Source organism: Fundulus heteroclitus, unplaced genomic scaffold (genome assembly GCF_011125445.2).
Source record: "Fundulus heteroclitus isolate FHET01 unplaced genomic scaffold, MU-UCD_Fhet_4.1 scaffold_105, whole genome shotgun sequence".
In the NCBI taxonomy this organism is placed as follows: Eukaryota; Metazoa; Chordata; class Actinopteri; order Cyprinodontiformes; family Fundulidae; genus Fundulus; species Fundulus heteroclitus.
This window is the reverse complement of record NW_023396518.1, coordinates 26,432-54,227: the sequence shown is the minus strand read 5'-3', so window position 1 is coordinate 54,227 and position 27,796 is coordinate 26,432. Positions and strand designations below refer to the sequence as shown.

Genomic DNA, 27,796 nt, shown 5'->3' with positions numbered 1-27,796 from the left:
ATGTTGGTACCAGATAAATATAGCATAGCTAAATACAAAAAGCAGTTTTCAAATGATGATTTCAATCATTAAGGGAAATAAGCCATACAAATTGACCCAACCCTATGTAAAAAAAAAGTATTCGCCCCCTAATAACTAGTTGTGCTACCCAAAGCTAACCTGACTCCGCCAGATGAATTTGGTCCGCATATCCATCTGGAAACCTTCCGTTGAAGTAATTTTGGGAAGGGGCGAAAATACTGGTTAGCTGATTGGCCTATGTTGGTGATAGACGGGCCAAATAAACCAATCAGATCAACGAAGCATATGACGTACTAACAGCGACGACGAAAACACAACCACAAGTTCTTGCCGAAACCAGTCGGGAGAAGAGCAAAAACATCTTTTCCTCTGAGAAAACCCTCCAGAGCAGTGTTTTGCTCTTCTTTCAGTGAAGAAGTACTCTGTAATTCCGAAAAAACTTGCTCGGTAGCCACGCTAACGCTAGCTTCATCGGCTGAAGCCGCCATGTTCTTTAGACTGAACTGTTGCGCTTCTCGTTGTGTCACACCTCAACGCGCCTCAAAGCCAACGCTGATTGGACGTTCGTTTGGTGAACTGCTCCAAATTTTCTTTAACGGAAAGTCAGACTGATCTGCGAGGAAAACCTTGAAAGCTCACGAGATCAGGATGGTCTCACGAGGCTAACCCATAGCAGCATAACTCAAATCAAGTCTGGAAAAGAAAGTCAACAAAGTATTTTCTTTTCTTTTTTGACCATTCTCCTTTGCCAGAATACAGCTACATTGGGCGATTTTCAAGGATGAATGGTGTGTTTAAGGTCATACTACACTTTCTATGTTGGATTTAAGTCAAGACTTTGGCTAGGCTCCTCCAAACCTTTGTTTTGCTTTTGAGTCATCCAGAGGTGGCCTTGCTACTGCGCTTTGTAGCATTGAAATGCTAAAGAAACAAAGCAGGATTGGGTTTAAGGTGCTGTACTGATGGCTAAACTGAATCCTCACACTACCACCACCATGTTTGACAGTATTATGGTCCGTTTCTGAATTTCTGTGTTAGTTTTAAGTTACATGTCCCACGACTTCCAAAAAGTTCTGCTTTTGGGTTGCTTTATGGCTGTACGATATTAGGAAAAGTTAAGGAATGGTGTTCATTTATCCAGATAAAGTGCGGTCTATCCAGCTACTAAAAAATACATTATCATCTCCATCTCAAACAAAAGGTTTTGATGAAAAGGTTGCTTCTGTCCAACTTGTTATGTTTTAGCAATGAAACAACTTAGCTGTAGTTTCTCATCAACTTTACCACCTCTTTACCATCTCAAACTTTTTATTTTGCATTAAACAACAAATTTACCAAACATGTAAACATGAAAGCAGGGTGCTTAAATAATAAGCTAACATATATGGCACTCCAGGCGGTTCTTTGCGATGTCCACACTACGATCCATGATATTGTGATGACGACAAATGTGCAATATACTGCGCAGCCCTACTGGTTAGGTAACAATGAGGTCTGTGTTTTGCTTTTGGATATTTTTTCCCCCTTAATGAGTGAAATCATAATTTAGAACTGCATTTTCCCCATGCTAAATTTATCTGATTGTCAAGAACGAGAGATTGAGGACCCAGTATTCAGCCAGACATGAGGGTGACAATAAGAAGGCTTTAATATAGCTCAAAACGTTCAGTCAGGGAATATGCAGGCTCGGTGGTCAAATAACAGTTCCAAGTCGGTACACAGGCGGGCAGGAAAAAACAGGCAAGGACAACAGGATCAGGCTCAGGCTGGCACAGAGGTCAAAAACGCAAATTGGGTCAGGTCAACAGGCAAACAAACAGAACAGGGAATGCTGGACTAGACTCACCAAAAGACAATGATCTGGCCAAGTGCAGGAGACAGAGGCTGATATAAGTAGGGGAGTGAGCAGGTGAACAGAGTGAAACTAATTACCAGAATGGGTGGAGCTGATCAGGGGGGACAAAATGGCTGGAAATAAACTGAAGCTGATTGGATGGTGACTGGTGAAGGGGAGTGACAAGAAGACAAAAGAATGCTGGCAGGTGAACTGAATAAAGGCTGGTGACAGAAGTGATCAGAGCAGGCCAGAAGAAACTGATAACATAAAACAAAGTACAAAATCAAACCACATTAAAACCCAAACTATTCCATTAACCAAAACTAGTACAGAACCTAAACCTAAGACAGAATCGATTACATAAAAGAATCACTAAACCAAAACAGAACTTAAACTAATCCAGAACCAAAATCACCATAAAGACCAAACAGAACATTGGCAATTAATAAAAACCCAAATCATGACACTGATATTAAAAATAGTCACATTTAAGATTGACAATTTGATCAGTTTGAATTAAAAATAAAATGGTAACATTTCAATGAAATATTTACCGTTATACAGAAAGAAAACGTCGGAAAATGTAGGGTCTTAATTTGTTTCAATCTTTCATGTTTGAAGTGAATGTTTTAAGCTCAGTGTAAAGGGTTAAACTGCTGCTATAGTATAATCCTATAAGCCCTCTTCAATAATCAAATGAAAATGGCGATCATCTTTTTAAAAGTAATGGTTTGATAATTAAAGGCAAAAAATATCATCATCAAGGGACCATCCAAAATATTAGTTTCTATAAATAAATGGCAAAAAATGTCGCTCTTTATTTAATCTGGTAATGCTCAGAGATAAGAGAGACAAAGATAAATTCATTGTACACTACAAACGGCACACTTGTCATGATCTGATCAGGAAGTTGGGTTTTATCTTATATATGGTTCTCCTACTCCTTTTGCCCCTTATGCGAGTTTGTTTTATTTGTCCGTCTAGCCCTTTCTGATCCGGGACAATCTTCCTGACCCACCTGACCTTTATCTGACTTAACACTAAGCAATTAATCTTCTCTGGCTTCTGCAGCCAGATCGTTGAAGTCACCGATCAGATACCGTTTGCCCGCCTCCCTTGCTGCCCTGTTATTTTTTATCTTTATAATAATTAAGATATACAGTATAAAAAGTGCCACAGACCAAGGTCGGGATCACTGGGCTTTCTGGTTCAGCGACCAGCTTGTCTGATGGAGGGTGAGGGGAAAAGGAGGCATTAAATAGAAAAGAGAAGGTCAAACAGACCTGCTGGGAAATGCCACAAACGTTTTCCTTCACGAAGACAGCAGGGAAGAGAGAAGGAGGGAAAGTTTACAAGTTTCCACATCAAATACTCTCAGTGTGTTTGAGTTGTACGTGAGAGCCGACACCGCGCTACTGTGCTGGTCCTGGTGGCCTTTGACTTTGTGTTTACAAAAGAGCTGAACTAGCACTATTAGTTTTAGAATGATCAATATGCAAGTGACAGATACCGTCACATTTAGTCAGTTAAAAACAAACCATAAAAACTAAAGATGAGGAAATATATGATCAGAGATGAGAGGGCTGCTTCCAGTTAAAGTTAAGAAGTTTGTCAATTCATGGCATTCATGTTGTAGATTTACTATAAACCTAATCAGCATTCTAGCAAACTACAGTCAGCAACCCAGATTGCCAGGGTTAAAATGATGGGTCCGAGCAACATTTAGAGCATTTGAGTGTTATTGGGTAAGTTTTAGGTCGAAATTAGGCTCATCAGAACTCTGGTGTGGACCAAACGATGAAACTTTGGTCTACCTGGCAAGGTGGCATCAGTCCACTAGCAAGCGAACCCTAGCGTGATTAGCTCACAGAAGGGCGTGCAAACAGACAATCCAGCCAACCAAAAACAGGAAGTGACCCTGCTCCATTTGTGCCATGTACAGAGTAACAGGATCATTCACGGCCTCGTCTGCTGCTCATACTGGGCAGCTCCCAGTTAAAAAAGCAATTATAAACTGCAGCTGGGCATGAATTCTGTCTTGTTCCAGCGTTTATCTTGGTTCATTTTCTTCCTAATGTATATTATCCTTCCCAGTCTGTGCTGGGTGTGTGGCAACTGTGTGTCCAGGCGGTTCGATCCACTTTTAAAAGTAAATTGTGAAAGTGAACCAAAATTCATGAAGGTGGGACATTTTTCATCATTCCTTTAAAATGTAGTTCCCCAGATGATCCTTGTGTAAAAGAGTCCTCATATTAAAAGGTAAACGTCTACTTTCTCTCACCCTTTTAGTAAAATCAAACCTAATTTTTTCAGTGAACGTAAAATGGACCTACAATACATCTGACGGTGCAAGTTATCTAAAACATGATTTATTTAATTAACTTTCCTTAACCCTCAACCAATAATAAGCAAATGTAATGAATATACTCTTCAAAACTTTTTGTATGGCATATTTTTATGTAAAATTGATCTGAATCTATCTAAAATTTGTGACGCCTGTTTAAGAGCCACCAAACTGTTCACTTGATGGGTTTTCATTTAGTAAATATTTAGGTTTTGTGCTTTCCTTGAAATGGGAAGAGTTCTTTACTGTAAAGAATGTCATTTCTAATCAGAAAGAATAGAACATGTGCTGTTTTCCTAATTTGAAAACAAACAAGCCATTTTTATGGTAGTGCTGCTTGTTGGTAAAGAGGAAGCAGTTTAGAATGCGATAGGTTTCGCTCAGCTATTACTGAGAATGGTACCATTAAACACCAACAGTCTCAGCTCTTTGTATCCCCCGCAACAAATAAACTCCAATTTTAAAACCCTCTTCATAGTTTTGCCAGCATGTCCTGTATAGTCTTCACTGTTGCTGCATAAAACGCCACTGGTACTTGTTCTCAGTTGCCCATTTCATCTTTTTACAGGAATTCTCCTACTATTCTCCACTTCACTTTTTTCCCCTAATTAACTTTTGTTTGGAGCTGAGAATATATTTTGGTTGAACCACTATGGTTAAATACTGGTCAGCCCCATGGTTTAGCTTTAAATAACATCTAACAATGGAAAACTACTGTAGTCTATAACTTGTAAAGAGTTAATACAGCAAAAGAGATCATGAGTAACCTCAGCGGTACACATCTGAGAACCATGACTTTAAATTGTTGTTTGCTTACAGATGCTCTCACATTTTAACCCAGACAACTACGCAAATCATATAAAGAACACATTCGGTTATTTTGCTCAATCCTGAATCACTGAAAGTCTGTCAGGGATGTTTATAGTAGAATAGTTTAATAATCATTTAATAATGAACACATCTGATTTTAATACTAAGAATATTTAGATTTTTTTATATGCACAGTAAATATCAATTTATTTCAAATGTGAACAACTCCAGCTCCAAAATGACCCCCGACTAATGGAGGACGTGGTTAAAAGTTTAGGACTGCAAAGAAGATTTGCGCTCATTTCTAAATATTATGTCAGAGCTCAGAGACATCTCAAAGATCAAACTGATCTTAAATCAAGATTCTTTTTTTTTTTTTTTAAATGTAACCATGTAAGATGCCATGTAAAAAATTACATGGCATCTAAACCCTAAACATCTCGCACTGCAAAACTATTCAGACCACCAGAACTTTTGCAGGTTGTCCCGTTACAACCACAAACGTTAATATACTATTCAGGTCCCTTGACTCAATAATGTGGGGCATCAGATGATGCTGCAATTAAAGCTAAACATCGTATGCTTCTACCAGCTTTGCACATCCAGACACTGAGTTTTTTTCTTCTTTCAAAATTGCTCAACCTCAGTGAGATGAGATGGGAAGCATCTGTGAACTTTAATTGTCAGGTCCTGTTATAGTTTCTCAGTTAGATTTACTTAGACTAGGCCATGAATAATGACTTGATCTAAACCCTTTCATTGTAGTTCTGGCTGCACATTGAGGGTTATCACACCTCTGGGAGGTGAATCTTTGTCTCAGTTTTAAACCCTTTGTCACCTAAAATGTGTTTTTTTTTTTTTTCAGGATTGCCCAGCATTAGGGTCAATCCATCTTCCAATCAGTCCCTGCTGAAGAAAAGCTTCCCCACAGCATGATGCTACCACCTCCCTGTGTCACCATTTGGGTGCCATATTTGGTGTGATGTGCAGTGTTAGTTTTGCACCAACAAAAGTATTACATATATGCCGAAAAAGTTCAGAATTGCTTTTATCTGACCAAAGCAACTTTTCCACGTTTGCTGTGTCCCGACATGACTTGCAGCAAAAACTGAAATTCACTTTCTTGCAACGATGGCTTTGTTCTAGCTACTCTTCCAATAAGATCACACCCTAAAGACAACTATTTGCTCTGAATTGTATTTATCCCTGCGACAGACTGGCGGCCTGTCCAGGGTGTACCCCGCCTCTCGCCCAGTGAACGCTGGAGATAGGCACCAGCACCCCCCGCGACCCCATGAGGGAGAAGCGGTTTGGAAAATGGATGGATGGATGGATGGATGTGTTTGTTTAGAGGAGGTTACATATGTACGCATGACAGTCCTTTCAGATTTTTATCCACGAAAACCTTTAAAATGTTCATAGTTGTCAAGTAACAAAATCTGTTCATGGATGGTGAATACTTTTGCAAGACAGCGAGCATCATAAAAACAACAACACAGCATTTCATTTTGGAAAATAAAATACCTGGATTATTTGATTTTGTCAGGGCCCCATCTGCTACAAACAATTCATTTGAGCAAAGGAGACTTTTTTGCATAATCAATTTTGATACCAAAAAAATATTATAGCTGCTTTAAAAATTTGTGTTGGTATTAACTTTAAATAACATTTTGAAACATCTTTTTTGAGCTATATGCTAAAAAAAAAAGGGAAAGCACATGGAGCTGGTGAGTTAACTTGTCAGGATGGGACATATTTATCTCATAATTTTTCCTCTGTCAAATCTTGTTAGTAGAGAGAGGGGCGGGATGTAATCAAGAGTAAATCTGCAGGGGAGCACTGCAAAGCCTATTTTAGTAAAGGTAAATGGACTGAATTTATTTAGTGCTTTTCTAGTCACTGACCACTTAATGCGCTCTACACCAGAATCACCCAATCACACTCACCAACTCGCACACGTTCGACACACAGACGGGTAGACAACGTGGGGTTTAGTGTTTTGCACAGGGGCACATCGATATGTGACCAGGGGAAGATGGATTCGAACACACAACCTTCCAATTGCAAGAGGGCTACTCTTATCCCCTGATAAAAATAAAAATAATTATTTTTAAGTAACCTGTCTCCAAAAGAAAGATCATTCACTGTAGACAGCACATAAAGAAAGCAGAAGTCTCTGACAAAAAAAAAAAAACTGTACATGCAAAATATAATATTTTATATAAACTGGTTCCAAAATGATTTTGTTTTCAGGTAATCAAGCACACACTGGCAAGTCAAGGTGACTAAAACAGGGAGTGAAACAGGTGTAACTGCTGGTCCCGAAACTGAGACACCAACCGAGCCAATATGAAAACAGGACACACACGGTGACGCAGCATCTTTGCAGCAGCATCAAAGGACATACAGTATGTAGTGAGGAGAATTAGGAGAAATAGATGGACCCAAGGTGAGATGCAGAGGGTTTGAGGCTTACCTGGCTACCTGAAATGATGCCTGTGTCCCAGCGGAGAGGATAGCATCTGAAACCTAAGAAAATGAGCAAGGATAAAGGGGGGGGAAACAGCAGTGAGGGTAGAGGGGGGGAAAGGAGAGAGAGGGAGAGAAAGAGAGAGATTAGACTTGTCTGGAAGCACTTTGGGAGTGCAGTGTAAGGTGGCAACTCAGTAAACACACACACACACACACAATCAGGCAAGGCAATCTGATGAAGAAGAAGAAGTAGTTGTAAAGGTAGAGGTGAGAAAAAAGGGTGGTCAGGGGTTTAGGTGGGAGGATAAGTCCAATGATAGTTTGGATAGATTGAGGAGTGAAAAGAAGTCCTGTTCTGGCTGGTAACAGGACACAAAGAAGAAAGGGACGATGTGACAGTGTGAAAGACAAGCCTATCAGTGAGAGTGGGTGCCTGCGTCTGTTAAAGCCACATGTGCAGCATTCATTTCAACTGCAGCCACAATGATAAAAAAAAGGCCTCCTCACTTCCCCGCTACTCTCTTTTCTCTCACAACCAGTGAAATTGCTCATGAAAGGACGAGAACAACATGTTTCATCTATAAGACACACATCTGAAGATGAGAGCAGATGCAGTGTAACAGGCTTTAGTTTAACACCCACAGGTCGGATTTAATGGCAAACGAAGGCTGTGGTTCACTGTGGAGGCAAGAGCAACGTCACGATTCTAGAAAACTTCAGTAATCATCATAAAAATGCTATTTAACTTTTATTTTTTTCAGTTAAAACATTTCACTATTTAATTACTCAGTCACCCTGAGATGATTTCTACCTCAACTATTGAAGTAGGAATGTGCATTTTATACACGTTTTCCAGTTATCTATAAACTCTGCACTACCTGACTTGGCGAGACCATTGCTGTGGTGCGCCAGGGCTGTGAACACTATCGCGAGCTCACTTGTTGAGAACAGTGGTGCATGTGAAATAAATACTTTCAACTGAGAGGATGTTTAAAGAAGCATAAAGATATATAGCCATGTTATATGCTTTAAAAAAGACCAAAAAACGTTATACAATAAGGTTATATACACCAAACCTCCATAATAATAATAAAAAAATAAATAAACAAATATAGATAGATAGATAGATAGATAGATAGATAGATAGATAGATAGATAGATAGATAGATAGATAGATAGATAGATAGATAGATAGATAGATAGATAGATAGATAGATAGATAGATAGATAGATAGATAGATAGAACATTTTTATATTTCCTTAGCTCTCTACACTCCTACCCCCCAGAACTCACCATCCAGACAGCCCTTGGTGGTCAAAGTCCTAATCCAACAGTTGACCCTTAAGTTTGGATATTAAGGCTTCCCATGTTGCAATGCTGGTTGTTGATCCTTGTTATATTGAAAAGGTCCTCTAAAAATCCTGATCACCAATATATACATATGAAGTTTTGTCACAGAACGTATTTGAAACCAACTGTAAGGCAAAGAGTTGGCGCAGCACCAGACCCTTTTTGTATATTCTGCTCTACAGGAACTCCAGGTACTTTTATTCATGTAGCTTCATGTAGCTGACGGGTAAACCTTGTATTTTAACCGACCCAAAGCATTTTGTAAGGCTGATTTATTTATGCCAAGTTTTTAATCTATATAATGTTCTGATTAGGTACAATTTTTATGTCTGGTACCTCATTTATCAGCAAACGATTTTACATGCATATCCTGAAAATGATGTTATCTGTCATAACCATGCATATCTGTAGGATGCACGAGGAAGCAATTTGGAGCAGTGGTGCCTTGCAGCAAAAATATCCTGGGTTCAAATCTTGGACTCGGGTGTTTTGGCATGTGGTGTGCAGGGCCTCCTGGTACTCCAGCTTCCTCCTACAGTCCAAAAACATGACTCCTAGGTTAATTAGTCTCTCCATGTGTGCATTGTTGTTTGTCCTGAGTGTTTCTCTGTTGATGGACTAGTGACCTGTTCAGAGTGTATCCTGCCTCTTGCCCAATGATCAGTGTAGAGTGTTTCTATGTGCATATGCAGGTATGCATACACAGATATGTAAATAATTTTTAATTCCATAATCTTCTACTTTAAACTTATTCTCTATATTAATTTGTTGTCTGAGATGTGAACTCTCCTGTCTGCAAACTCTATATACATTATGATTGTATGTGTTTATTAAAGATTATTAATGATGATGCTTTATTCTTGAGTATTTATTTAATACATACATTAAAACGCAGTCTATGTGAATAAAAAGAAACAATAGTGATGCTTTACCTTCAAGGGTTTTCAGTTTATATTAATGTTCAGTGTTAATCAAGCACTTCTTTCAATATTAAATATGAATAATAATATTTGCTATTTCAATTAAGTTTAAAAAAAATGTTTTTAACATTGGGTGTGGTGGTAGTTGTCCCAACAGGAGCAACAAATAGGCCCAACCCTGGCAGGCAATCTTTACTTTTGTGTCTGGCATCTGGTAACTCTATCTTAATCCTAACCTGATGACATCACTTTTGCATTGATTAGTGATGCCGCTTTTATTTTTTAGTTTATATATTTGATAGGGGCAAGTGTGTGCATTAAGCATGTACACACCACAACTTTTATAGCCATGGCTAACCTGTGACTTTTGCATTGATTAGTGGTGCTGCTTTTTTTTTTTTTTTTTTTTAGTTCACAAATTCCCATCTTACAAAATTCAGATTTAAAAGCATTTAATTTAGGATCAAATATGCCTGCAGCGTTGATTCCCTTTTGAAACACGTTTTAATTCATGTTTAAAAGCCATCAAATCAAGGTCCTGTTTCAGTTCAGGAGACAAGGAATTGCAAAGTTTGGCACACTGGACAGAAAAGGCTGACTGCCCAAAGGAGGTTTTTCTCAGAGGAAGTTTGACATTTCCATTTGAAGCTCGTCATGTGATGGAACCCACTGATCTGAGTGTGACTGTGAACTGTCTGAGGACGTCAGGGTCCAAATTGGAAAACTTTACAAAGTTTTCAAAACTACTAAAATCAAGCCTCTGCAAAACTTCACAAATGGTGTGTTTGGATGGATTTTCTGTCAAGTATTTTCAGTGCTCTATTGTAAATCATTCGCATCGGTCTGATTGCTGTTGTTGCTTGAGACCAGGAGGTTATACAGTAACTGAGATGAGAAAAAAATCAGAGCATGCATGAATACATTTGCTGCATGGAAGGATAAACAGTCTCTTATGATTGATTTTGAAATTGAACAAATTTGCTTTAGCTGTTCTTATAATCTTGTTAATGTGGCTGTCAGAGTCTAGAATCCCGGAGCCCCGGTATTTAATTTTTTTTTAACTTGTGCAATATCTTGACCATTTACTGTCAAATGCAATTTTTTTGGAGGACAAGACCTGGAAGCAAAACGAACCAACATTGTTTTTAGTACTTTTAAAATAAGTCCTGAGTTTTGAAACCAGACTGACACAGCATCTAGATGGAGCTGCAGGTGATTAGTTATGGGTTCAATACTTTTACTGCTCACATAAACTACTGCATCATCTGCATACATTTGGAAACCAGCCCTAGTAAGTGTTTTTGGTAAGTCGTTGACATATAGTGTAAAAGGCAATGGACCAAATATTGATCCCTGAGGGACACCTGTTTTTAATGTTAAGGGAAATGACTTTTCATTAATAATTACTACACATTGCTTTCTCTGTTCTAAACATGTTTTGAGCCATTGTGGTGCTGTTTTGTCCAGATTTAACTTGGATATTTTATGGAAAAACATTATGACTCAGAAGATCAAAGAACTTTTTCAAATCTGGCCTTTATCAATGGCCATTTTCAGTTGTTCTATTAAAAAAAGCAATTAGCCATTTCAGTTGACTCCCTTTACCTTATTAACTATAATTTGGTAACTTAAATATTCATCAATACATTTATTAATTATGTTCAAGCTCAATTTTGGTAAAAACATGAGTTTGACAGGACAGAAAATGTAAAATATATTTTAAACAACGCAAACAGGCAATTCAGGACAAAGCATTAGCTCTTAAACAGAGGTCATTAAGATTTTCTGAGAGCTACTACCGCAGCAGGGTGAGTGATACATGTCTTGTTTGCTTTCCTCACAAAAGAGAGGCCCAAATTTACTGTATCTGTAACTAGAGGTCGTGAGGCAACACTGGCACTCCAGCTGTGAAATAACTATAATCTCGCAACACACTAAACGCCAGAGAGTCCAACGGACTCTACAAGGGAATAGAGGATGCTCTGAGGATGAAATGAGAGACTTTCAGTCCCTGCCAAACATCGCACTTAATGTTACTTGATTGGAGGACTTTTTATCCTATTTCAATGAGGTAAAAGGGCAATGACAGTTTAATTCAGCAGAACACGCCTTGGTAATGCAAAATGTGAATATTTGCTGCCTTTGGCTAAAAAAAAAAAAAAATGTCCTCCATTGTCTTAACATGGCCCTACTTCAAATAGGCACAAATAATAATCTGTTTTCTCATAAAAATAAAAACATTTTTACATAGTGAACACAGATTTAATTAATCACATTTCATCACGTTACAACCACAAACTTTATTAAATTTTAAGATTATTATCTAATGGACCAACTCAAACAAAAGCATAATACTGAAGTAGAAGATACATGGATATATTTAACAAATAAGAAGGGTGTAGCGTGCATCTAAATACCCCTATATGAAAAATCCAGCATCATCACAGCATAAAAATACTGCTCTGTTGAGCGAAAGCCTCAGAGGACACCTGAGGAAGTAAATAAATCATATTAATTCACCGAGAGGTGCAGTCCAACCAAAATGTCTTTTCAGGGATGCTTTGGAAGCAGAATCCTCAGGGGGCTTTTGGATGCTTATCAGCACAGTCTCAGTCATGCATGTTGCTAGGCAACACTGAAGCTAAATGGATGTTCGCATGATTCAAAAGAAACATCGTATGATGGATTAACAAAAAAACGTCATGAAATAGGTGGCCGAGGGAAAACAATGACAGCAATCCCTTGAGACTTCTCAAAATACACCGAAGGTTTTTCAGTCTCATACTGACGTTCTAGGCGACCTTCTGCCAGAAGGAATCAGGAGGAAGGGAAATTTAAAATGGTATGTGGAAACTTACCCCCCAAAAAAATGAACGATTCGGCACTTTGGGGTCGAAATTATCTATAAAACATTTGGGCTAAATCTGACTCCTTTTACATTTAGTTTCTACACATCTGAAACCAGGCTGAATCACTGAACAGACACCTGAATTTAGCCAACATTAGCAAAGACTCCACTACCCAATAGTGTATTAAAAAAAACAACCAAATTGCGTCTTGTCAATGCTTTACACTTCCATGATATATAAAAGCAGACAGATTTGTAAGTACGTCTTGCAAAGATTCTATGTTTGGAAATATTTGGTTTTAAGATTTCATTTCATTTCAAGTGACACAACTGTTGGTACCACTGCCGTTGATACTTTTTACAATCCTTTCTTGCAGTACAGAGACTTCCTGTGTAACATTTCCTGAGATCGGAGGATACAGGGAGAGGGATATATGATGGCAACCATTTCTGCACTCCTGTCTTCTGCTTAGACCACCAGTTTTCTACAGGATTTAGGCCTGAAAACTTGGATGGCCACAGAAGAAAATTGATTAGTCTCTCAGTCTCTCCATGTGTGCATTGTTGTTTGTCCTGAGTGTCTCTCTGTTGATGGACTGGTGACCTCTAGATCATTTTAATTCCATAATCTTCTACTTTAAACTTATTTTCTATATTAATTTGTTGTCTGAGATGTGAATTGGTCTCCCTGCAAACTCTGTATACAGTATGATTATATGCGTTTATTAAATATTATCAATGATGGTACTTCATTCACGAGTATTACTTTTAATACATAAATTAAAATGCAGTCTATGGGAAGGAAAAAAAACAAAAGCGATGCTTTACCTTGAAGGGATTTCAGTTTATAATAACGTTCAGTGTAAATCAAGCACTTCTTTCAGTATTGAATATGAATCATAATTAACTTAATATTTACTCATAAAGTAAAGATTGGCAGTCAATCTTTACTTTTGTGTCTAAAGTCTGGCAACCCTAGCCAACCCTAACCTGATGACGTCACTTTTGCATTGATTAGTGATGCTACTTTTATATTTTTTGTTTATTTATTTGATAGGGGCAAAGTGTGTGCATTAAACATGTACACACTACAACATTTATAGCCATGGCTAATTTGCGACGTCCGTCCCTAGAAGGGCCTTTAAAAACAACATGTTTTTAGTGCAAGTCTATGTTAACATGTTTATGATAGTTTGGCAGAAAAGGCCTTTGTTGAAGTATCACTCCCTAGAAACCCTAATGGCCTGAAGACTGCATCTACTGGATATTAGGGAGGCTTCATGACCACTAGGAGATTCTCTTGCTGCTCTGAGTTTTGGATACTTTTTTTTGTCTTTACTTTTCTTACCATGCTGCTCACTGCGGTGTGGTGTTGAGATAAATATGGATTCACACATCAAGCTTGGTGGCTAAGGCAAACGGAGTTGTGTGTCACATGCTATTAATATGCCCAATAAAAAGAAATTCATAAGTTACTTACTAGTATTTCCTACAAACTCTTACCAATCAAAAAAAGTGATGTCTATATTGAAAATTAGTCATGTTTAATTTGTTTTCAACACACCGAACAGTGAGAAGCGAGTTGGAGAGGAAAATGGGAGAAGATGTTTGCCTTCTCAGATTTTAATGTAAACTGGGACACAATAGACAATCTTAAGTATTGCTGAAAGACTAAGATCTATCAGAGGTGCAAGCGGAGGCAGAGTCTCGAGATTTAATATGTAAGAGAGTCAAAATTACATGCTTGTATACTGTGGCTTGGCGTACAATTTCAAGTATATTAGGCACCGTCTTTCGCCCTCAAAATTTAATAGTTTTATTTTTGTAAGGCTATTGTTTTTAGCAATAAGTGCCTTTGGTTTATTTCCTCATTTAGAGTAGTTTTTTTTTCTACTTTCGTTTCATTATGCTTCTGCAGTTAAAGTTGATTTCCTTTTAGGATTTTTTAACACAACCTTCCTAGACGTTAAACTACATTTGTCCACATCTGCAGGAGTTTTGAAAATCTATAAAGAATGCAATGTTCTTTTTTTTAATTCATGCCACAGAATAGCTTTTTTCACTTGGCCTGTCACAGTTAAAATCATTGCTACCTTCATTTTCAACTCACAACAGCTAAAAATACTGTGGTTTTTTTTAATAGCATAATTAAGGCTTCAATTAGACACAATTGTTTTTGTTCTAAACAACTTTTTTTTTTACATTTTCCAATTATATCTTTACCTGTTTTTCAGCCAGCAGAGGGTGCAAAGGTTTGGACCGGTATGAGAAATGGCTTAGCAGTGAGAGAAAATGAAAGGAAAAATAGAAATAAAGATAATCACCTCCAAGGAGCTAAAGGCCGTTCATTCTGAGCTCCCTGGTGGCTAAATCTAAGCTTGGTCAATAAATTGCTAAACCCTGTTTAGATGAATTTAAGCTTGTGTATATGCGCTTGCACAAAACCATAATAAAAGTTGATTAAAAACAAACACAGTCAATTCCCCTTTATCCAATAACACGGTATTTATTGTATGATTGCTGTAGATGAATAAAGGTAGTCCTTACTTTTCCTTCAGAAATAAAAAAAAAGAAATCACCCCTTGAAAACAAGCTTTTTTTCCACTGCCAGTTTGCTTCCTGTTAAAGGTATGTACAAGAGGGAGAGTAAAAGTAATAGCCAAGGCTCTAGACAATAAAGAGCAAATTATCCACCTAAAATTAGATTTTTGTCCCCTCCTGCTCTATTTGGCTCCTCTTCTGCTGTTGTCCCCACCTCATTCAGCTTCTTTCTGCTGCTTTTCTTCTCAACATCATCTCCTATCAGCCTGACACCACATTTAGTGTCAGATAAAATGCCCGCCCTGTCTTTGTTAGACGCTGCGCAGCTCTCGACGGCAGTGCTCTTTGCAATAAAGCGAATGTTTTCGCAGCTTCCTTAAGAGTTTGCGTGGGCTGCTCTATTAAACAGCACTCGTCAATTACTGTATGTTAGAAGGAAGCTAATGAACACATTGCAGAAATACTTGAAACGCTCCTTTGTGCAAACAACTTGCGAGCTGGTAGGAGTTCACTGCTGTTTGAGCATCGGTGGCTTCGGCTTGTGTTGCCGCTGAAGAGTCGCTGTGTGCGACGTGAGGGGTCTGTGCTTTGATGCTAAAAAATGCTCTAAAGTTTTCGTGTCTGAAAGTGTGAAACCGACCAACCGTATGAGATATTTCGCTACAATTACTACAGCCTTCTTTTCAAATGAGTCTGCGGCATCAAAGATTCATTTTTTCATAACATGGCACCTTAAGCTGCACAAGAAGCTCAAGAAGTTAACACAATTTTACGCCAACTCGTGTTCACTCTCTACGCATAAGTATTTAAATATGACACTGCACTTTTCTAGCAATACACATGTAAAATGGAAAGTAGACAATTAAAATAAAACAAAAACAAAACACTGCCAAGCCTCATTCAGGCTTGGTTACTTACACCGGCATGAAGATCAGAGGGTGAAAAAAAAAAATGGCATGGATTGCACACGTTGCCACGCACTCAAAGCTAGACCAGCAGTAAAGCAAAGACAAAGAGATACGATTTAGTGACACAAACACAATGAAAATGAGTGTCATAGATATAGTGTTTCATTGTCCTGCAATAACTTCCATGTTCTTACTTTTACTCTAGCAACTTTGCATTGCAGAAACCTAATATAACATTGATTTGTCTTGTTCTTTTTTTTTTTTAAATCCAACCTTTATTTTAAATGCATAATTCAATTGGTGGAGAAAGCACTTGCCGTGCTTTCTTAGGTCAGGTCAGACTAAAATTCTGCTTTATCAGGTTTTCTTGCAACACAAGTGGACGTGGTGTGAAGTAAAGGATGAACACGTTGAAAAGCACGTTATATCTACTTTTAAGTGTGGTGGAGGATCTGTGATGCTCTGCGCCTTTTTCCTTTCAAACGCTGTAGAAACGTTCAAATGCACGGCAACTAAAAACTCTTTCCAGGGCTAATAGTTTATATTAAATGTGGTGCTGAGAATGGTTCAATGATCTCAACAACTAACCAAAATTAACACCAAGTTGGTTCACCAGATACAACACCGACCTTCTTTCATTGCCATCTAAGACCCTAGGACTTTGGACAATCTGATTAAATTGTACAAAGAGGAATAATAAGTGATGCTTTCTCTCTGTATGATCCAACCTTTGTCAAGCGTTATAGGATAACAATATCCTCTATTCAAAAGGCAGTTGCACATGCATTAAAATTAACATTCTGATGAACAATTTTCATAGAAATAAGTACTTCTTAACATGGCCTTTCCCCACCGAACAACCTTTCCAATTGTTCCCATGCCAAATTATTCTACTGCAATAAAACATTCATTGCTTTTAAGACTTTGTCTCACACATCTTTGACCGAGGTGCCTACAGATGTGCCTGGTGCTACAGATCTCTCTAGAAAGCCAAATGTATGGACTTCTCAGGTAGCGTGCAGCATGTGATTGTGTTTAAGCGCCAGTATCACACAGCCAACTGTCAGGGGAGCAGTGAAACAGTGAGCCACAGCAGGCAGCTCCCCTTCTACCAGGTGCTGAATTAATAAAGAGCTCCAAGGAAGCGGGAACCGGAGAAGAGCATAGGTCAGGGTTTTTTACTGCTGGAACATTATTCTAAACAATACATAATGAAACTAAAAAGTATTGTTTTCAATTTTCTTACTTGTGATGATTTAGATATGTCTGCGATAGACTGGCGACCTGTTCAGGGTGTAACCCGCCTCTCGCCCATTGAGAGCTGGAGATAGGCACCAGCACCCCTCCCGACTCCACAAGGGATAGACGTGTTAGAAAATGGATGGATGGATGGATGGATGGATGGATGGATGGATGGATGGATGGATTTAGATATGTAAACATTTTTTCAGGTATTTGCAGCATAGTTAGCCAGGTTTAAAGTTTCAACCAAACATCCTTTAAAGGCTGGTTCACACGGCAGGATTTGATGCCCGATTCTCGCCCCAATCTCCCCCTTCCGAGAGGCGCCGATTATCAGCATGTCTCTTAAGATGACTTAAGAGATATTCCTGCCGCGTGTGGTGCGTTAAGAGTGATCTGGTCCGTCAGTGGAATGTCAGGACCGCTCCGGAGATATTCAACATGTTGGATTGTCTTGTCCTGATATCCTAGCGTGTGTGATGTCCCCCGAGGAGAAAAAAAACAAAAACGAGCACAGAGCCTGTTGAATGTGACGTGTAGCCAATCAGAAAGCGGGGCGAGGGATTCCCCGAGAGAATCTAACTCGCCTCCATTTCATAGTGCAGCAACATAAAGCCCCAAGCCACGTTGTCTCCGCTTCTTTGCCCAACGCATTTTCTTTTTCTTATGTTTCTTCTCTGTTAAAATTAGCCCACAGACTATGGCCATTATTCTTCCTGGTCGTCCACATTTATTTACTCTGAACTCACGTTTGATCTCGTGAGGATTCGCAACAATTACCGTCTGACATCTGAATGATCTTAAGACAAATCTGTTTGCGTGTGGTGTGTTGAGCTTGCCGTCTGACCAGACACCCCACACTGTACGAACAAACATGTTTTAAGTAAGATTTTTCATCGTTACGTGTGGTTTAAAATCAGTGGACTATTTTAAAATCCTTCTATGTCAATTAGCCTTAAGAGAGATTAAAAAAAAGGAAGATTTGGTGTATCTCAGCAAAAAAAAAATGAAGTCATCTGTGTTCAAATATGTTTATGTATTTTCCCCATATCACCTGAAACTGTTTATAACATAACATTTGGAAGAATTATTGCAAAGGAGTCAATGTGGCCTGAGTTTAAGAAAAAACCCGGGGAAGTTGTCTCCTTCTGAGGGACTACCACGTTGTCAATGTGTAAATAAAGCAACAAATCAGTCAAAACAGACATGTTTTCTTCTTCAGAGAATTAATTTCCAGGGCTGCTTTTCCTGCCACAAATTAATGAAAGGTTACTGAGGAAACTAGGCCTGATGAATCAGTAAAAATGTCATAGTGGTCAAATGAGTCGGCTCCCGCCAAATCCCATTTCCTAGTACTATAACGTTACGCCGCCCACCACTACATTTTGGCACTTAATACAATGTCACCAAACATGGGAAATCAAATATTCCGATGCAAAAAGGAACACTCATCCAATCAGCGTCCAAGCATCCATGTTTAAAATACTGATTGTATGACTCTGTGTTGTGCAAGTCTACCCATGACAAGAACAGGTTTTAAATTAAGTTTGAAAGTTAATATACTGAAGCCCATAGTTCACCACCTAAACAATTTCAACCAAAGTTATACTCACAATAAGAACTAGATAGATCATATCCATTCCAAATATTTTATTTAACAAAGTCAACAAAATACACCTAGTGGCCACTTTATTAGGTATACCTCACTAGTGCCGGGTTTAGCCCCATTTTGCTTTCTGGATTAATTATTATCTTAATATTGTTTTGTATGGAACCAAGAATGAGTCATAGTTGTGATATATTTATTAAAAAAATGAAGTTGAAACAAAAAATTGTTTGTGTGTTGAATTTTTGTTTTGTTTTCATATTCAAATCTGTGTTTATCCATTTTCAAATATTTTTTGAAACAGGTGGAGCAAAAAAAATTGCAGGTGAATGCTTATAGATCATGATGACATGCAACAATTTGCATACCTATTATACTGTGACTGAGTCTGAAAGTTTAACACAATATATTTCCGAAAATACTAAAGGGACAGAGGTCTGATGTACGGAAAGTAGGCGAAAGGTGTTTTTGCTTTTAGAGAAGCTGAATGAGAAGCAAACCACCGTCCAGCAACACTGTACTCCTAAACTGTCTTTAATCTCTAACTGGCTGAATCAAATGAAATCAAACAGAGCGGCTGAATACCTCTATACTCTACGGAAACGTCTCAGCATTGTTGCAGAATGGATCACTACTCATTTCCCCACTACTCATTCATAATATCGTCAAAACTAAATTTACCTTCTCCTAACCCGCTCTTAGGCAAGGCTAAGTTTATTTGTATAGCACATTTCAGTAAAAAGACAATGCAAAGTGCTTTACATGATTAAAATATAGCAAAATAAAAAAAAGAATAAAAGCAAGTTGGAATGAAATGTAGAAACAAAATAAAACATAGGAAAATAGAAACTAAAAGCAAATGTTAAAAACAGTTTGACAACAAAGCTGAACTAATGACGTATCAGTAAAACAGTTTAACTAGAACAGTCGAAGGCAATCCTAAACAAATGTGTTTTTATTTTGATTTAAAAGAACCAAGACTTTCAGCACTTCTACAGTTATCTGGAAGCTTGTTCCAGATAAGTGGCACGTAGGAACTAAACGCTGCTTCTCCGTGCTCGGTCCTGTGTTTAGTGTGTTTTGTGTTCTATGAGACATCTAAGGTGAAGACAACAAGACATTTAATAGATTTACCAACAAATCCCCCAAATTCTATCATTTCAATTTAGAGCTACATTCATTATGCCAAAGTAGCTCATCTCCTGTTTTATACAGGTATAAAAAAGGTGTTGGAAATAAATAAAAAAACATACACTGACTCGATGTACACAACTGTTACAAAACAATACACTGCTGCCCCTGTTGGGGGTTTCATGGGTCTGTGTTGAGGAGCGTGTTTATGCTCATGTGTTTGTGAGGTGATGCTCAGGGGAGTGTGGACGGATGCTGTGGGTGGTAACGAGCAGTCGCTCCGTCGCCACGGCAACGCTCCAACTCAGACAGTCTCCATGGCAACTGATAGCAGCATTAGCTGATTCAGCCTAAGTAAAGGTTCATGTCAGAGGGAGGACAATGGATTTTTCTTTTTTCCGAGGACGGTGAAGGTGTTGAAGGTGAACGGTGACGGGGGGGGGGGGGAGGTAGGGTGTGGCCTCCCAGAGACAAAAGAAAATAATCTAAACATCTCAAGCAAGACGACAAAATATTCAGACGGGACGACAGATTTCTGCCCGACAGTTTCCAGATCTTACTGTAGTCTGTGTCCAAAAGAAAAAGGGGGAGGAAAAAATACTACAAGGAAGCATGATGACTTCTCAAGACACACCATATCATCAAAACGTCTATTTATTTCTGAGCATAAATTCAAAAGGTGAACCTCATTTATTACTTACAGAATTATATATTGCAAAGCATGTATTTGCAACTGCATTTGTTAATTTTGATGATTAAGGCTCACAGCTAAAGAGAGCCAAAAAGATTATGCATCACAAAGGTAAAATATTACATAAAGCCAACAAAACAGGATTTTAAACACATAAATGTTATGTCATGACCATGTTTTATCCTACGCAACCATAGGAAAGGCTGCTGACTTTATAGTTTTGCAGAGTAGCCAGTGTCAGGCATTGTCTGCTGGACAACTGTCAAGTCAGCAGTCTACTCCATGACATCATCATAACACAACAGTTTTGTATTAAAATGTTATTTTACTGGTCTGATTCGCTGAGAAGCTGATTATGAGTTTTCATTAAATACATGCCCTAACCATAAAATGACAAAAAAATAAATGTTTAAAATAAGTTTAATAAAACCTTTAGTTCTCTTTGGAACTAAATTGCTCAAATAACTGTCTCTTTCATGATATTCTATTCATTTTAAAGCAGGACCTGTACAATTGCACACAGCTTCTCCTTCATGAGGTACAGCAGAAGGTCTTAAGGTTGTTAACGAAGCACACCGTCTAAATTCCATCAAACTCTCAAAGAACAAGATAGGTCAACAACAAAAAAACGCAAAGAAAGATTAACGGTACCCATTTCTGCAACGTTGCACCCTGGCTAAGATTTATTCTGTACCATTACCTAAGTCAATAGTCAATCAATAGCTTGACCTTGGATTTCAATTATGTCCACATTTATCACATCTATAATTGACAAAGCAATAAGAACAAGCAACTTCGCTGGCTTGGGAGTTTAGGTCAAACGAGGAATACAGAAACAGGAGAGGAGAAAGAGGAAAGTGCATAGAGCCAGTCGAGGAAGTGGAACCTTAAAGGAGACATATGCAAAATCCACTTTTTTAGCCCTTAAATACATGTTGTGTACTTGGAGTCTCCAAGAACGAAGGGAAATGTCAATGCAGTCTGTCCAGGAGCTGCTTAAATATCTTTATATTCTTTTTGGTTCATATTTTTCAAGCCGTTCGGTTTTCTCTGTTTTCTGTTATGTTATTTGCACAGTATTTGCTGGGGAGCTGCTAAACAAGGTCATGGACTTCCAGCCTACCAAGTTCACAAATCCTCCGTTTTTATTTCTCGGATTTTGTAGTCCAAGCTGAAGGTGGATGAGTCCCCTGCGAAGTGCCTCCTTTAGATTTAAAGAGACGGCACTGAAACAAGCTCCTCTCAGACAACCCTCAGAAAAGGAGTAAAAAGGGGGCACGTGGGGGTAAATTAATGAGGAATTCAGATAAAAGCATAGCTGTTCCAAATTGTATAGACCAGAAGTGAAGTATTTCTATGTGATAAGGAAGAACTGAAAAGCATCTCCCCTTTAAAGCCCTGAATCCAGAAATACAGTGGACAACAAGGTTGCGCGATATTGCAAAGTCAAGCAAGTGTGATATTATCATTGATTATAACAGTGATAACATCAGTCATTACAACACTTTCCACGAGCATAATTACCTTTAACATCTAAAGCACCATCATATGTATCTGACGTGGGCATCTACTGCAGCGAGACTCCGTGCAACAAGCTAAATGTACTTCTGCCATGAAAAGCATGAATTAACAACACTTACAATACTAGATTTGGCATTCAAAATACTTTGCTATACTAGTATTGCAGTCACTGATATGATGAAATAAAACTTTCAATATATTGTGCAACCCTGCTGCACACAACTCAGTTATGTTTCTTTATCAATGACTGTTTGGTTAGGTATGTCTGAACATGTTACAACAACCACATCAAGGGATATTTAAAAGCAAAAAATAGAAAAATAAATAAAAATAAAAAAAACATTCAGGAAAATTGTACATTTTGAACCTAAATTTTGAATAATTTATTTAGATTCCAGGAAACTGAAGGTTTGAATAGGGTAATTGACAATATGAATTAAAAAAAAGATGCTGTAATTATGTAACTTGAGTTCTGAAAACAACTAAACATATCATAATATATATGGCACTGCTGTCCACTCTATAAGCATCCATGGTAAAGATGTAGGCATTGGGTTAAGTTTGTATTAACCAGAGCTTGTCAGACATAATGGCTTTAACACCTTAATTCTTTCTGAAGGTGTCAAGGGCAAATCCTCCCAGTAGGGCTCAATAATTATTGATATGTCAACGTCTTAACTGGATTAAAGCGTCCGGTTACCACAGGAGAAACAAAAAATGCTTGATGGTAAATTTACCCGAAGCATCATAAAGAGGCAAGCAAAGCAGAGGGAAGCTATTAAAAAGGTTTCTATGCTTTTTAGCAGCCAGTTTAATTGTATGTGCTGTATATAAAACCCCTTTTCTCAGCAGCATTCCCCTGTACAGTGGTATTTCACTGTAATATGCAAATCAGTGATAAGGCATGTCTACTGGAAAAGCAGAGTTTGCCCTCAGTGTGTGTGTTAGAGCGGTGGGTGGTGAGATTTAATGGCTTCCACTGGGAGAAGCAGCAAGAGTCAGTGCACAATGTTAGTAACTAATCTAAACCTCACGGTGTTAGTCTCGTTAAAGAATTAGGAGGGAGGAGTCAGAGTGGGCCGAGAGTTGACAAGTCGGGCCTCAAAAGGTGGCATTCGGTCTGAATACTTAAGAGGAATCGGCTGGTATCAGGGCTAAGCACGTTTTTGTTGAAACAGCCAAAGGAGATATTTTGCTAAATTAATAGTTAATCTCTGGGATTAACTAAACATGGATTAGCTCAAATAAACATGGATATACCTTTTTTCTTCTTTCTCTCTTTCTGGGATAAAACCAACCCCATTCATCTGCATGTGTCTCTGTGCAATAATCCCATCCACCCTCCCCCTCGCCATCCTGTAATTTCTTTCAGAAATTCCCACTCACACTTAATCACAGTTACATTACAAAACTCAGCAGGCAGTTTATCCGGCTAAATTTGGTAATCTAATAACTTTTTTCTTTGTTCATGTTATTCAGTCTTCTCTTATTGTTTAAATGCTTTTCTACATTAAGAACAAATATTTTTGAGCACAAAGAAACCTATACCTCAAGTGAAAAGTAGAAAAAATGTTAAACAAGTCACTTGAAATAATCATGTAGACTATAAATGAGGAACCAAAATTGTAGAGGGATATAATAATGAATGCATTATTAAACAAGAAAAAAATATTTACGAATTAAAATGCTTGTAACTGTAGCACTTTTTTTTTAGTTTAAACTTTATTCTTTTAAGATAAGACATAATTAGCAATTTATATTCTGTCTCCCCAGGTTATAAACATGATATGACTCAAGAGACCAATTTTTCCTCACAATGCTGAATGAAGTCTCATCTTTATCTTACCACCATCCACAATGTGAAAGACGGGGAGAGGTAAATAAAATATCTAAAGCTCACTGTAAGGGAGCTACAGCAAAGAGCAGCTTAGTGTACTGGCAACTTGGTGCCTTTACGGCTGAGACTGTGGCTACGTTCTCACTGCAGGGAAATGCGACCCAAATCCCATTTTTTGGCCCATATGTGACCCATATCCATCTTTTTCATGGCAGTGTAAACAGCCCAAGTTCTGATCTTTTCACCCCCAAATATATCCGATTTCTACCACTTCCACATATGGCACTACTTCGGACACGTATCGGACAGTTTTCAAAGCGTCCACAGTCGTGTCGCATTTTATCCGTCTTTCACGTCACTCTCCTGTCTCTCACTACACGTCCACACACAGCAGTAGCAGCTGGCGCTCCATAAGAGACCATTATTAATAGCTGTGCTACTTTCTTCTTACCTTACTTCATCTTGCTACGATGTGGTCTTATTATCGTCGGCTCCCATTCCTCAACAGCTTTCTAATAATAACAAGGAGGTATCCGCGTTTTTTTGTTTTTTTAACAAAACTTTGTCGAACACTTCAAGAAAGACTGTTTACTTCCGTAAACAGTGTGCTGCTGTGTGGCTTCGCATTGTGGTCTTAAACCGTTCATATGATGACGGTCGCATTTAATAGTAGTATGAATGGCCAGTCGAAAAAATGTGATTTCAGCAAAAAAAATCGGAATTAAGCATCAAGACGTGAGAACGTAGCCAAAGACTGAGCTTCTAAGAAACAAACACTACAGGTCAGTTTATCGTCAATATTTGGAAAAGGACATTATGCCCACAGGTAAGTACAGCAGAGGATCTGTGGTACTGCGGGCCTGAATGAAGAGTGAAGAGAAGAGAGCAAATGAGAGGCCCCAGGATTCTGGACTGGATTATCTAGAATATAGATGTCTAACTCCCGCCCTCAAAGCCCAGTTTCCTGCAATCTTCAACACATCTAAAAAATTATGTCATTAGCGGGATTTGAGCTCATCAGGGGGTAATTTAGTCATTGGATTCAGGTGTATTACAGAACATCGACCCTGAAAGATTTGAGTTTGACACCCTTGATCTAGATTAACCGTGCAAAGAGGAATGGTTAAATACAAAATGCTTTTTTATTGGCAAGTTGCAAAAAAGTACTGCCAAAGGGGTAACCAATAATTGAGGCAACAAAGGAATGTATTTAAAACACCTTTTCGTTATGTGTAGATTTTCTTTTTCCGCCCACTGAACAGATCTACTCAGATTAGAGGAGCGATTTTTCCAAATCTTTCTTATGAGTTAACAAGGATTTTTCATATCTTTACAAGGGATTGCATAAATCTGTCCAAGACTGTATACTGTCAACAAAGATAGAAAAAAAATAGATTAATGCCAAATAATTTTAGTTCTAATTCAGTACAAGCAGACTCAAGACAAATTGCAAAAACATTCTAAGACCAATGGAAGTTGAAATTATCACATTTAAAGTCATATTTCAATAAAATCTCTGAATAGGTTTGTAGGATATCAGTGTTGTACTTGGATATTGTGGTAAACACCTTTAACAACCCCAGCGTTTGTTTAATAGCAAACATAAATAACTGAGAGCAGATAAACAGGACTAAGATGGAGGGAAACATTTTAAAACATTTACAGGACAGTTGCTTATATACTGAAGAATGGATATGAGCACAGTGGAACAGCGGCAACAACACACACACACTTGTGTGATCATAATTTGCGTAAAAAGCCCACCAGTGACCTTCTCTTGTGGTCTTTATGGTCCTCTGGTTGACTGTTGAGCACTTTGCTTGATGTGGTTTACTAATGGAGAATTGATCATAAAAGTTTATTTAGTTTAAATGGGAAACAACATCTGCTTCTCTTTCAACCTGTGATGTATCTATGGCAAAGTTAAAATAATTCAGGTGTTGTTTTCGACCAGTAAGATATCTCTTAAAGGTCATTCAAAACAATGTGGCCAAAGCAAAAAATAACTGTTTTTATAAAGAAATTGGTGTCAAAACAGGAACTTGAGATGACTTTTAATGCTTTTATTTTCTCTCATCTTGACTAGTGGGATGTAATGTTCAACTGTATCAGCGACAACAAAAAAAATATCTTTGAAGTGGTTACCTTTTAATCTTAACAATCCAGATTTTAACAGTCAGAGTTCTGCACGGCCAATTGTTAAAGCCACACGCTTAACCTCTCAAGTCCTCAAGCCAAACCATCTACGTCTAATCCAATAAACCAGATATTTGCCAATGGAATTAGATTTTTGCACTTAAAATAGGAACGATTCATCTCCATCATCTTATTTAGAGGGCAGAATATCTAATTATCTCATTTTAGGGCTCAAAATACTCATTCCATTGGCAGATCATGTTATTTACCTGCTCAAATCAAGAACAAATACACTCATTTCAAGAAAATTTTACTTTTTGTTTTTTCGTTTTTGCAGTGCTGACGATACTCTTATACAAAAAGTCTTTCTTTACGATTTTTTTAAAATGTCATTGCATTATTGTTTTTGATTATTTGTATATATTCTCTTAATGTTAATTTCTTAAAGCTTGGAGTTCCAAAATCTAAAAGCTTTAACATAATACGTTTTTATATTAAAGAAATAACTGCATTTTGGCTCCTAGACATGGGTATAAGAAAAGGACGTGAAGTGTTAATTGAACTACTTTAATTGAAACGTGGCTATAATATAGGATGCTTACCACCGTCTTAGAACCAAGTTATTTGATTGGCTTAGCCTAATGAAGTCTGACTAAACCTGAGTAACTGCAAATACCGATAAAAGCTATTAGCATATTAAAATTAAAGAAAGATTTTTAGCTCCTTTAATTGCCTGTCAGGTTATGTGTATGTGTTTATAGCTGTATGTAAATGCGCTAATTTGTGTGCATTTGCTCCGTGTGCGGGGTTTCCACAAGTGTTAGTTACATAACAGAAAAAAGGAACGGCTTGCTTCCCTGAAGACGACAGCTGAGGAGATAAAAAAGCAACACTTCAAAACATTTCCGAAATTATTCATGTTCTCTTCCCATGTCTAACTCGCAAGCCTTCCCGTCTGGAATTCCCACAGATCTTCAAGAAGCTCAAAACTGCAGATCACACGCTCCACTAAGTGTCTGGTGACAATTTCGACAATATGGTGTGAAACTGTGAAAGCTGGAACAACAGGCAACGAGGAAAAAAAAAAACTAGAATGGTTGTCAGCTGAGGCGCATATGGCGCAAATGAAGCGGTTTGCTTATAATGCACTTTTATTTTACCATGTTCAACAACAAACTTACCCGGCTTTCTAGCTTTGTCATTATTTTATCAGAAGCACACACATACAAAAAGGCCTCATTGGTATAGGCCAGTGTAGTTCTCAAAGTGCTCGATAAATGCTACTTTTTCCAAGTAACATCGATCAAGGAATAGCTTTTTAAACAGCTTGACCACATTCTTGGCCTATGTCATAAAAGCTGAAACAAATGAATTCCATTCATTGCTGCTGCTTGATCCGTTGAAGAATTAAGTTTAATTACCGTATGTGTTTCATTTTGATTCAGAAGTTGAACTTTACAGGTTTCCTTTTTCAAATGTAACAGGTCTGATCTTGCTTTATCGAAATCGACAATTCTTGCTCATTTGAAATGCAGTACCATTAATCAACTTGTCATTGTAATTAATTGGATTTCTGTCAC

General features: G+C 38.0%; 1 long non-coding RNA gene across 1 annotated transcript in view; it reads right to left on the bottom strand.

Annotated features, from left to right (window-relative positions):
• LOC118558176 overlaps window positions 1-27,796 on the bottom strand; it is a 51,595-nt gene that overhangs the window by 12,843 nt on the left and 10,956 nt on the right. Inside the window, exon 2 of the long non-coding RNA XR_004928197.1 lies at window positions 7,489-7,541. This is a non-coding gene — a long non-coding RNA (uncharacterized LOC118558176). The remainder of the gene's footprint in view (window positions 1-7,488; window positions 7,542-27,796) is intronic.